The sequence below is a fragment of the Lepisma saccharinum genome, chromosome 10, assembly GCF_977018435.1.
Source record: "Lepisma saccharinum chromosome 10, izLepSacc3.1, whole genome shotgun sequence".
Taxonomy (NCBI): Eukaryota; Metazoa; Arthropoda; class Insecta; order Zygentoma; family Lepismatidae; genus Lepisma; species Lepisma saccharinum.
Window position 1 is genome coordinate 51,735,336 of NC_139238.1, and position 12,838 is coordinate 51,748,173.

Genomic DNA, 12,838 nt, shown 5'->3' on the forward strand with positions numbered 1-12,838 from the left:
TCCATGTAATCATATTTTGTATATTGTTCAGAAAGTAAATATCTCTTTATTCACAAACAGGAAAATCTAGAGTATATATGGGCTTACTCCTTACTTTCAATAATTTTTGATGATCCTCATAGTACTCATTATATAATTGCAGCCATCCTATATCTTCGAAGTTATTAATTTTGCCTGTATCATATAATTCAACCAAGTCGAATAGAATGTCGTTAAATGGATGATTAACTTCTGACATTGTTTTTAACAGATATTTAATAGACATTTCTCTTTTCCTATAACTTAAGTTCCATTCGCATGCTTCCATGTATACAGCAACATTGGAAGTACTCTTCATCAGTCCTAGACACTTTCGTAGATCTTTCCTCTGCATTACTTCCAAAGGTCGAAATACACGTTCCGAAATTGTATTAAAGACTATAATCCGTATTCTATTGTTGGTTTGTAATAGTTTTTGTAAAAATTCATCATGGTACTAGGATGACTTCCCCATTTTGTTGTAGCCATAGAACGAAATACATTGTAAATTACTTCTGCCTTTTTCACTAACATTTTTACATGAGGTTTCCATGTTAATTTACTATCAAATATAACGCCTAAATATTTCACTGAATTTTCTATGGGAAGGTGTAACTTTTTTGTGTATTGATTCACATTTTTCGGAGCTCCTTTTTTACTAAATATAATCAACTTTGATTTTTCTGACGATAGACCTATTCTCAAGAAATTTCTTTATCTCTATTATTTTCGCTTCCATGTTGGTGACTCCTTTATCTACTTGCTTGACACTCTCATATATACATAAATCATCTCCATATTGTATAAATCCAAATGGCTCAGGACATATTCTTTGAACATCCATGAAATATATATTAAAAAGTAAAGGACTTAAAGGGCTTCCCTGTGGAAGTCCTCTTGTTATCCATCTAGGACCCTCAACTTTATTGTGAAAGTAAAAATATAAACAACGATTTTTTAATAGATTCCAAATTATTTTTAGATGCATATAAGGTATTTTCAGATTTTGTAGAATGTTTAATAATTTATTTATATTTACATTATCATATGCCCCTTTAATATGTAAGAAAGCAGCAATAAGACTACTTTTCCTTTTCATTGTATCATAAATTTTTGATGATAACATTGCCAAGGCATCTGTGCAAGCCATACCCTTCCTAAATCCAACTTGAAGCTTTGAAAATAATTCCTGTCCCTCTATATGCCAACTTACTCTCTTTAGAATTAATCTTTCAAAAATTTTCCCCAGTACTGAAGACAATGCTATCGGTCTATAAGATTCTCCTTTATGTGGACTTTTGCCAGGTTTCAATATTGGTAAAATCATTTGAGTGTACCACGATTGCGGTACATTTCCTGAATTCATTACATAATTGTAGATGTTACAAAGATATATTATACCACATTCCGGTAAATTTTGAATAATCGAGTATGTTATTCCATCTTTTCCTGGAGTTGTGTCCTTGGCTCTAATTATTATGTCTCTTATTTAATCGATCATGATATTGGTGTATAATCCTTGTGAATGTCTATCTTTAGGATTGAAAGAGAAAATTTCATCAGGGGCATCTGCAGGTTCGTGTTTATTATTACATGTTACCTTCATAATAAATTCATCTTTCCAGGTTTCTTTGAGTGGTATTAATCGAGGGGTATGTGGTTTGCGGATTGATTTAAATTTAGCCCACACGGCACTGATACTCTCTTTGTTATTTATGTCTTCGCAATAATTTGCCCACGATTGTCTTTTTGCACTGATATAACTTTTCTTGGCCTGCGCTATTGCTTTCTTATAATTAATCCAAGTTTCCTGATTTGGTATTGTTTTATAAACTTTTGTGGCTTCAATTCTCTGTATTTTAAAATTTTGGCAATATTTATTCCACCAGTGTACTATTGGATACTTTTTTACAACTTCCTCTTTTGCCCTTGTACATGATCTGTCCATAACAATACTAACAGAATCTAGAAAATAATCATATGTACTCTTATCAATATTATTTAAATCTGTATTTTTAAATAAGATTGTAAGTAATTTAGAATATTTATTCCAATCAGCTTCGTTAACTTTCCATTTTCTGAGCGGAATAGTGAAAGATCTCACTGAATTAGTATCAGTATAAAAAAAACATGGATAATGGTCACTGGTTCTTTGATCACTGTCTGTTTCCCACTTAAATTGACCACATATATCACCTGACATTAACGTTAAATCTATAGCTGTTGGCCGACTACCTAATCTTCTTATATACGTAGCAGACCCGTCATTAATTACAGTAAAGTTGTACAAATCCATACATTCTACTAACACCTTCCCCAACTTATCTTCATCCTGTTCTCCCCATATTGTGTGATGGCAATTGAAATCCCCTGCTATAATAAAAGGCTTTTCTATGCATTGAAACATTTGCAATAATGTATTTGTCGTTAATTTCTGTGACTCTGCACCTGTAAGAATATATATAGATATAATACTAACTTTTTGATTCATAAAAGCAATTTTAATTCCTACGACTTCAATTTTGTATGTGTCGTATATAGACAGTGTATGATCAAAAGATATAGGTTCAAATGGAATGCTTTCATGAATCATAATTGCAACTCCTTTACTACCATCTTTAATCTTTTCATAAATTATGTGATAATGATTTACTTTAAAATAATTTATGCTTGATGGGTTCACAGAGATTTCCGATAAACATAAAAGTTCAGGTCTATATTCATCTATTAATTTCACCAGATTTTGCTTTCTTGCTTTCAGTGATCTTACATTCCAGTGTACCCCACGAATGTTTTCCATTATTTTTCCTTCCACACTTTAAGGTGTCTCTCCAAAAATTTCCAAATCCTCAATAATTTTCTGCACCTGGCCATTTATTTGTGAGCATTCTGTTAGTATTTCTTTTATGCTTAATAAGTCAGAATTTTTAGTTAATGTCGCCATAAGTTTCGCCATTAATTGTAACAAATTATACATAAGATCCTTCTGAGATGTTATGTGAGGAAAGTACACGATATTTTTCTGTTCTTCATTGTTGAAGATTCCGATGTTCACCTCCTGCATGCTTCTATTTGTACTATCCACGTCTTCCTCATTATTCGTTGTCTTAATAACAGTTCCTGTAGACTTTCCATTTAATTGTTTTTGATTACTTTGTAATTTCTTTAGAGAACCTTTACTTGATTCTCCTTCAGAATTTCCATTATAATTCTTTGTTTGTGAATAGGAATTTAGTCTGAAATTTTTTCCATATTTATTTTCAAATTTGGAATAGTCTCTATGATGTTCTGGAGGAACTCTTTTCCATGAAACATTTTCCAAGTATGTATCTGATTTTCTTTCACCCCAATCACTTAAGGCTTCAAATCTGCTTCAGTCTTTCTTGTATTAATTTCACTTATTTGACTTTTGTTTATATGGTTTTTTATTTGATCAGCATATGAGTTGCCTTGAACAACATAATTGCTTGGAACATTACCTGTTATTACTTTCTCTCTTGCATCTTGCCGGGATAAATTATCATATGCCATAACTCTCATGATTTCTCTTTCCATTTCCCATTTTACACATGACTTATCAGTAGCAACATGTTCTCCTCCGCAATTTAAACACTTCGGAGTTTCATTACAATTTTCATGTTCCTCTCTTCCACATCTAGCACACTTAGCTTTATCCTTGCATATGGCTGCTGAATGTGCGAACCTGTAACATTTCTTACAGCCCGACCCTGTGGCCGAGCGGTTAGCACATCGCGCTGCGACGCCAAGGGTCCCGGGTTCGAATCCTGGTCGGGCTTGGTTGTTTGTGAATGTCCATTCATCAATTTCATCCTTTCATCACTCATCCTCATCTTCGCAAATTAGCCACGAGGCACAAAACGCGAAGTAAAATAAACTAAATCAATCAATCAAATCAAACATTTCTTACATTGCATCACATTTCTAACTTTAGGAGTAAAATCGAAAATGTGACTAACCACTATAATCTGTTTAGGCATTTCTTGAGATCTAAACGTGATTTATATTAGCTTAGTAGGAACAAAATAATATGAACCATCAACTTTTCGAATTCTCTTTTTCATTCTTTCCACTGATATTACTGTCGGGTCTTCAATACTTTCCTTAATTTCCTCCTCTTGAAATTCAGTGGGTACACCATATATCAATCCTTCCTTCACCAATAAGGATTCTGGAATGAACACATCAATATTATTTTCTTTATGAAAATGCATATTTTTCATGAAATTGTTAGCTTCATTCCTGGTGTAAAAATAAATCTTTGCTCTATATAAACCACTTGGTTGGATATATCTGACCCTTATATCCTTCTTTCGCAATTCATTGCCTATTTTCATAGAGTTAAATTTCTTTTCTGCATCTTTTGTACTAGTCATTATTACTAAATATGGCCCATTATGTGTATCATAATACATTTTACACTTGTCTACATTATTTTCTCTTCGACCTTCTCCAAACGTGTTTACTTTATCTCTATTATCTAACCTGTCTATCCTTACCGCTTTTGCTGGAACTTGATCATCTTCAGAAGATCTGACTCTTTTAGCTTGTTTTCTAGATGTTTCTTCTATAATGTTATCTTCTATAACAATTTCATTGTCTTCTACCAAGTTCGATATAATTTCTACTTGATTATTAAGTTCCATATAACCTATGGCATCCGCCATGACGTTAAGAAGAACTGCCTTACGCAAATCACATTAATGAGTATAATTCCTTTTACCGTAGTTTTAAACTTCAACTTAAATAAGTATATGAATTTAACTCAATTCCAGTCACAAAATTATATCTTTATAAACAGTACTCACTTAATTAACAGCTATTAATATTACCACAATATTACACAAACAGCTCAGTTTTCATCAACCACCGTCATGATAGGAAAATGACTGTCGCTTCTTCTTCTTCTTCTTCTTGATGACCCTTACCGCAATATGACTGTCGCGTAGGTGAATCCTGAATATTAAAGATAGGAAAGTGACGTTCATATAGGAGAGTCCTGACTACTGCTGAGAGGTAAGAAGCGCTCGTAGAGAGGTACCTGTTAGGTGTGTCTATGTGTGTGTGTGTATTTATTAGGGTGATGACTTTTTTACAACCTCATTTCCCTGTATCATAATTTGATGAGCTTTCATTAAAAATTACATAAAATCTTACTTTCAAGGTGATTAGATAAAAAAACCTCACGCACAAAATGATTTTAAAAATTTTATTTATCAGTTTTTTTGCCCATTTTTTGAAGTCACTGTAAGGAGATATAAAATTGAACACAAGCTTTAGAGTCACATATATTCAACATTATATAGGGTCATCAAACACACGAGGAAGTAAATTATTCACGATGATGTCATTGGACAGGATGAATCTCAGTGGGAGGTTGTCCTTGTTGCGGCAGGAGTCGTGCAAGTCTTGCATAACTTTCATCACACGCTCACAGCACTGGTTGCTTCGGGCAATGTTGATTGGAGATTCATCTATTTTCCAGTGGCATTTCAAGAATTTGAGACCTGTTGGGTAGTCATTCAGAACTGCAGATAGTTCATCAAAATCTTCAGCACTGAACAATTGACTGCTGAACCAATGGTCAGCCCATGAGTAGGAAATGAATGAACAAATTTTACACAGTCTGTTCCGGGTTTCAGGCATCAGAATAAACTCAAGAAGGGCTAGAATGGCACGAGAGTTCCATCGTGCATTGCTGATGTTTGGGATCTGTTGAAACTTCATGAAGGGGATCTCATTCCTGTCAGTGAAATGACTGAAGACACGAGTGAGGTGGTAGAGAAACTTCATGTCGTCTCTCCAGCTGCCTGTTTCCTTTATCTCAGTTTTACCGTTGCTGAAGGCTGCTTTCAATTTATCATAATTGCTCATCAAATCCTGCACAAAGAAGTACTCGATGTTTGGTGATTTAGTCGAACCATGGAGCTCATCGTCCATGACAACGCGAAGAACTCGATCCAGCACATGGTGCTGGCAACTGATGAACTTTGGTTTGGGGTGACCTTTCTCTTCGAACATTTGCTGCAGCCGAACAACAACGCCCGTATTCTTGCCGGTATTCACGCTTGATGTGTCAGCAACAATCATCACACTTGATCCCCACAGACTGAACTCCTCTAACACATCCTGGAGTCCTTCTGCGATTGTTTGAGCTTTCCCATCTTTCAATTTGAGTACAGACAACTTAATTTCTTTTGCTTCATTCTTGAGGACCACAGCCTGATATTCAAAGCCGTCAAAGTGTATGCTCCACTTATCCAGATGAAGCGTGCTCACCAAGTGCTTCTTCATCTGAGCAGCTCTCATGTAGATAGCCTTGTGGATTGCTGACTGACATGGTGTTGGGATTTCAATGCCCTCACCAGAAAGCTGGCGGCACACTTTTGCTGCTCCATGGGACAACAGATTTGAGCTTGTAACAAGGCATCTTGCAATGCCTGTTGGGTTATGCTTCCTTGTTCTCGTTGATGCTTCATTCTCATCCTCCCAAGGACTGTCTTTGCTGTTGTCGGATGAGTCCGTGTAACTGTCGGAACAATCAGGTGACGCTGAGCTGGTAAGTGTTGACACAATCGCTTCCATTGCCTTCTTTCGCTTGGATGGGTGGATGGTCTTTGCACTAGCATGTTTGCAACTGGAATAACCAACCTGGCCCTTGCTCTCAATTTGCAGTTTGTAGAGGTTTTCTCATCCTCTTTGCACATCCATTCGCCTTTCACCTTGGTCACGTCAAAAAGTTCATTCAATGAATCAAAGTTTTGTTTCTTTCTGCATCGCTCATAGTCTTTCAGAAGGTTTGCTAGTTTTGCACAAATGGCTTGATCAGATAGATGCGGGAAGTTCAGTGTTTTGCTCCATAGGGCTTTAAGCTCCACAGCAATTAGACTGATCCTCTCTCTCCATTCTTTGGCAGTGGATTCAAGAAATTTGAAGCGTCCAATGACGTGGCTTTTCTGGGGCATGCGACTCCGTTCACTCAAGGGTGCTTCATAAATTGCCACGTTGCCTCTTCTTGATGGCGCTTGAAACTGGACTAAGTTCTTTGTCCAGGTTTCCTTGTTCTTCTCCGTGTTAGAAGAGGTCTTCTTGAATGACATGTCTTCTACTCAGCAACAGAAATAGAAAAGACCTTAACGTAAATATTTAATACGTAACAAATTAAAGAAACTGTTATTGAGTTTCCATATATTTTATTTAAAAACAAGCAAAAAACAATTATAGAAAATAAAAAAAAGACAGACACTAATAATATATTAGATGCTCAATTATAATTAGCGAGAGAGTTCAATGTAGCTCACCAAATAATACAAGGATTTCTTTATAATATACTCTGGATAATGCAAAATTGCACATTGCGCTATAGTTATAAGGCAATAATAATGTTGACACCAAATTAATCTAATCAAAACTCAACTACCCGCTTTGAACACTTCGCTTATATAGCAGTTTATACCACACTGCGAAACAGCTGAAGAAAATTTTAGTACTGTACAGAAGCTTCCCATGTAATTACGTCACCGTGACGTCGGAATCCGGCCAGACGGCGCACAGCGTTCTATGATTTTCTGGAATATTCCATACAATTCTCTGGTGCATATATTATTGCACAACTCTGCTGAATTATATTATATATAAATATTGTTAATACAATTTTATGAAATGGTAAAATGGCATACATAAAATTTAAAAATGGTTTGTGCGTGACCTTTTTTAATATTTCAGTGGAATATACCTCATTTTAGTCATTAATAGGCAAAAGTTCATCCATTTGTGCTACAGGAAATATTTTTTGAGAAAAAAAATGAAAAAGTCATCACCCTAGTGTTTATACGTATTACAAATGTCACTCTGAATGGTTTTCTTATAATTGCATGTAGGTTCAATATTGCATCAAGTCTTCCGTTGTACACCACTTGAGTTTAGATAGGACTATATACGTTATCCGTGTGCAGTCAATCATTCTCCCTATAAGAGCTATTGGAATTTTTACTATGAGATAGCTTTCTTCAATCGATACATGTATACAAATTTGTCCATTGGTTTCGTCTACTTATACCTGTCATTAATTTAATTTCTCCTTCTCACCTCGAACAAAATTTATGTTTTTAATTTGAATTTCACATATATTTTAAAAATGTTTTGATGTTGGTTAGAACTTTACCCTACACATGCATAGTTTTCGCCATTGCTTTCGCGTATTCCACACATTTCTATTTTTCATGTGCAACACACCAACGCCTTCTGTAAGTAATGTTGCTTAGTAAAAAATAGATTTATTCTGAAACATTTGATGAACACCGTACAAACATACCAAGCAAAAATTATTGAAATTACATTAAGACTTTATATTGATCTCTTATTTTGTGAGAAATATTGGTCTGCGTGGAATCTTACTGAAATGAACTGACGGAAGAAACTTCCGCAATACTAATTTACACCAAAGTTCGTCCACTTTATGCACAGTAAGGCTAATCGAGACTGGACCTATGGTTTAAAGTGGGATCCGAACCACTTGTGCCTCAACCGGGTATCAAACTAGGGACCCCTTTATTATATAAACAGAATATAAATACATGTCTATGTATTAATGAGTTTATAACATTTGAAAAATGAGTGAAATACCAAAACTATTAAAGTACACGGGAATTTTGACTAATAGTATACACACGTACATTCACGTTACCTTATTTTACGATTCAGGGAAGCAGGTTTCGGAATCAGCACCTAATATAGCATAATTGCAATAGAGACCAGCCCAGCATACATCTGGTGTCTTGCACTGAAATATTAAGAAATATGTGTTACTAACAGTCTCTTGGTCTTTAATAATCTCTAAAAAGTGTGATCTAAGGTAGCACTAAATATTAAGTTTCATATATTGGAACGTAGTGCAGCTGAACACCCGTTTTGATGTTAAGGTCATTTTGAGAGTTCTCCACTAAATTCGTTAGTTTCTTTTCGATTGGCGTGAAGGAACTCTACACATTTGTCAGGTACACAGACTTCTGCATTCAGCGTTCTAGTATACCGTTTGTGGTGTACGTGTTTCTTATATTTAGCGTTTAGGACGAGGACGAGCATTAGAGCCTATGTGTAAAGTTGCTGTATGTCAATATACAAATATTGTACATTTTAAGGTTAGTCCTGTTATTAACTAATAATTATATGTCTAAGCATTTATTTTAGTAATGTTTGCTGTTTTGATGCATTGTACAAATCATTTCCAGCTGGACTGTTTATTGAATTATTTCACTCACTTTATATGTACATAACATGTAGGAATGCTTAATTTTGAATAAAATTTATTCAGTTCTTTATTTCAGACAATAAAGAATGATAAATATCATTATTGCTTTTAAATATATACATTTGAAACTTAACAGCCTAATACAACAATCAGTAAAGTAAAAAGTAAAGTGCTCCCCTGTGCATAGCACTATGCCATGAAGGCGTATAGGGGGTTTGGGGGTAATGCCCCACACTTTCTTGATCCGGTCGTGGGTGGGGGTGATGTGATCAGCATCACGCCCCTGACCGCCTTTACTTACCAGGGTTTCCCCCAGGTACCCATGTTATTCGACGCTGGGTGGGCGCCGGGGCAGCTTCCAACGTTAGAAAAGTTCGCGGATTTGAACCGGCCGGGGATCGAACCCGGGACCTTTAGCATGGTAGTCAGACGCGTTACCGACTGAGCCACCGCGGCCACAATCAGAGCAAGATTAATGAAATGTATTGCAACCCCCCACCAAACACACACACGCACATACTGTAATTGATCTGATGCTTCAATCACTACTTTGACATGGCTGTAGGCAATAAAAATTTTGGGGGTTCACTCATAATTGTTCCCATGGCGGTTGCAAGAAATTTGAATAACATAAATAATAACAATAATAATTATTAATTAATAATAGCAATTAAAATTTCATAATAAATAAATAATTGATTTCACATGTATTATTATTATTATTATTATTATTATTATTATTATTATTATTATTGCTGTCTTTATATCCTTGAAGAGACTTTTCTACTCTATCCATCATAGGTGTTAATATACAGCACAACTGTTTTTATTTGTTTTTCTTACGTTTCATGCAGTGTGTACTGAAATGCACAGTTATTATATTTTGTTATTAAGTTTGACGAATTCCGCAGAAAGAAGCTTTAAGAATGAGAGAGAGAAATTTTAGTCATAAGTATTATGTTGTTTGACCATTCACATAAAACTTAATTTTGGGAATTTTTAAAACTGTGAAAATCAGTAATTCTTTGGATTAAATGGTAAAACATAACAGGTGCCCGTAATGTAACCTCAATTTTTAGATCTGAAGAGTTATTTCTTTGGTTATTCAGTTCGAATACTAACTAACTGGACTTTATTTCTATTATTAACAATAAAGCTAACAAACTGTCTTCTATTTTGTAACTTGCAAGAAACGATGTCATTTCGGGGAGGGGTCTATAGACCAGTTCGATCCTACTTTCCGAAGCTCATATTGTCCCTATACTTACCAAACATCATGATATACAACCACTATGCACTACACAAGTATGTGCATTATAGGACCTCGTATAGGTTAAATGTATGTACTATATCGACCGCTGGGTGAAGGGTCGTGGTTTTGGACTCTTATAAAGGGGAATTAAACCCTTATCGAACAGGGAATTCAAAAGTTAGAATGGGAATTTTCATTCTGAACAGTACTGGAAAGAGGAGAGCAGAAGTGAAATGAAGGGGTCGCGGGTGGGCTGCGATTCTGAGAATTAAACCCGTTTCGCTCATATTTCAGAATTGAAACCTAAAACCCTGCTCTAAATACGACCATGCGTTTGGCATGTGTGTGTCTGGATTTGTATGAACTTATTCTATGCATTAACATAATGAGTTTCATATTTCTATGTACTTCTGAAATGATAAAAAAGAAACAGATGGTTATTATTGCTTTCTTTTCTAAATAAATACACCTATTCTCAGATGAGTTGCACCCTAGAAGAATTTCATTGGTCAGAAAGCTATGAAAAAATGCATTGTGTAACTGTAACTGCAGATGTTTACTGATACATGTTCTAAGCCAATTAAGTAAGATAATTGCTCTGAATAGTTTACTTGTTTGGCAGACCAGGATAATTTTAAGTCCAGATATAACCCAAGAAATGTTACTCACATACATTTGTTATTGTTTACTGTAAAGAATATTCCCTCCTTTATCTTCATTTATTGTGAGGTGATTTATATGCATTAACCAACATGCAGCTTTTTTACTATTTCTTTGCTAAGCGTGTCAAGTGTGAATTTTTTGTTATTGAAGGTAAGGAATGTGGCGTCATCACAGTGTTGAACTGTATAATAGCTGAAATGAATGACAAGAAAAATGCTTGGAACAAATATCTATTTAATAATAACCAGGGAGAGAGGGCAGGCAACCTGTTTCCCATTTTTTTTATTTTATTATTTTGTTATTCCACGTCACTTGTTTGCCAATAGATATTAAGAAAATGTTAATCAGGAAGATATGATGTACAGTTACAATACATGTAGAGTAATCTACAAGTGAAAGTATTATTTTCAGTATGCTACGTATGTAGTGGGTTTAGCTTACCATGGTTACCGGAAAATAAAATTTTCATTCTTCCTGATTAACAATATTTTTTTACATCTATTTTAAAACCTTACACAGTACATGTTTCAAAATGTCTATTGATCTACTGAAAACAGTAGACTGAATTCTCAACAGTATCTTAACACCCAAGGGTCATGTATGACGTCATCTTACTTGTCTCACTTTTTCCAAGTGAGAACATATTTAGAAACTGATCCTAATTTAACTCTTAAGTTAAAACTATCAGAATGAAACATTGCTTTGGTAGATAGCAGTGCATTACACACGTTTACTTTTAATATGCATATTTTGCACTATATTAGCCTGTGTGTTACACTGACTACATGCATGCCATATGAGGTTATAGTACTTATATGAACATTCAATTGATGTAGCATCAATTTAACGTTATGTTTATACTTTTATTCTTTGTCAAAATATGCAATAAAACTATTTGGACGTTAATTATTTTCATTTTACAAAACGTCAAAGTGTGACAGCATTTTGTATCATGAAAGGGATGCACTCACCTGTTGCCATGCACTGGCTCACTTGCCCTGCAGGAACTACAAAATATAACTTATAATTACATACATTTAAAATTATTATATTTTGATGCCTAATTTTATGTGGTGGATTTAAGATATGATAGTGTTAAAATAGCATATTATGCACCAGGTTCGAAGTTTCCTTAAGGCGTGTATACGCTGATCAGTATTGTTTAATTTACATTTACACTCCATTAGAAGGAAGTGTAGCACAATATGTCACTAACAGCATGGGTCTTAATGGAAAAAAAATACACTGTATCTCAGTTGCTCTTAAATTCAATGATTGAAATGTTTAGTTCATTTTATGAACAGAAAGGTTAATCGGGACTCGACCTACTATTTAAAGTGGGATGTGCTCAAATTCATTGCCTGGATTGTTTTTTGTTAGATCCTTGATTGAAAAGAAGCTTATATTTTTCCTTCTAAATTAAAATTGAATTTAATTAACAAGAATAATCTATCTTTCCTCCTAGATTATAAAATGTTGAAACATATATTTGTAGGTTAAAGTACTGCTACAAATTAACAGTTATGGCCTAGAATTGTCTAACCCTTAATGGACGAGCCATGACATTGTATTGTATTGACAGGTATTGTCAAAAGGAGCGCTTTCTCAAAGTATGTTTCTTTTTTAACATATTGTAA

The 12,838-nt window shown here is 34.6% G+C and overlaps 1 long non-coding RNA gene across 1 annotated transcript in view; it reads right to left on the bottom strand.

Moving 5' to 3' along the window:
- Positions 1 to 12,838, bottom strand: part of LOC145994351 (uncharacterized) — a 36,278-nt gene that overhangs the window by 11,082 nt on the left and 12,358 nt on the right. The window contains exon 2 of the long non-coding RNA XR_014442339.1: positions 8,723 to 8,818. This is a non-coding gene — a long non-coding RNA (uncharacterized LOC145994351). The remainder of the gene's footprint in view (positions 1 to 8,722; positions 8,819 to 12,838) is intronic.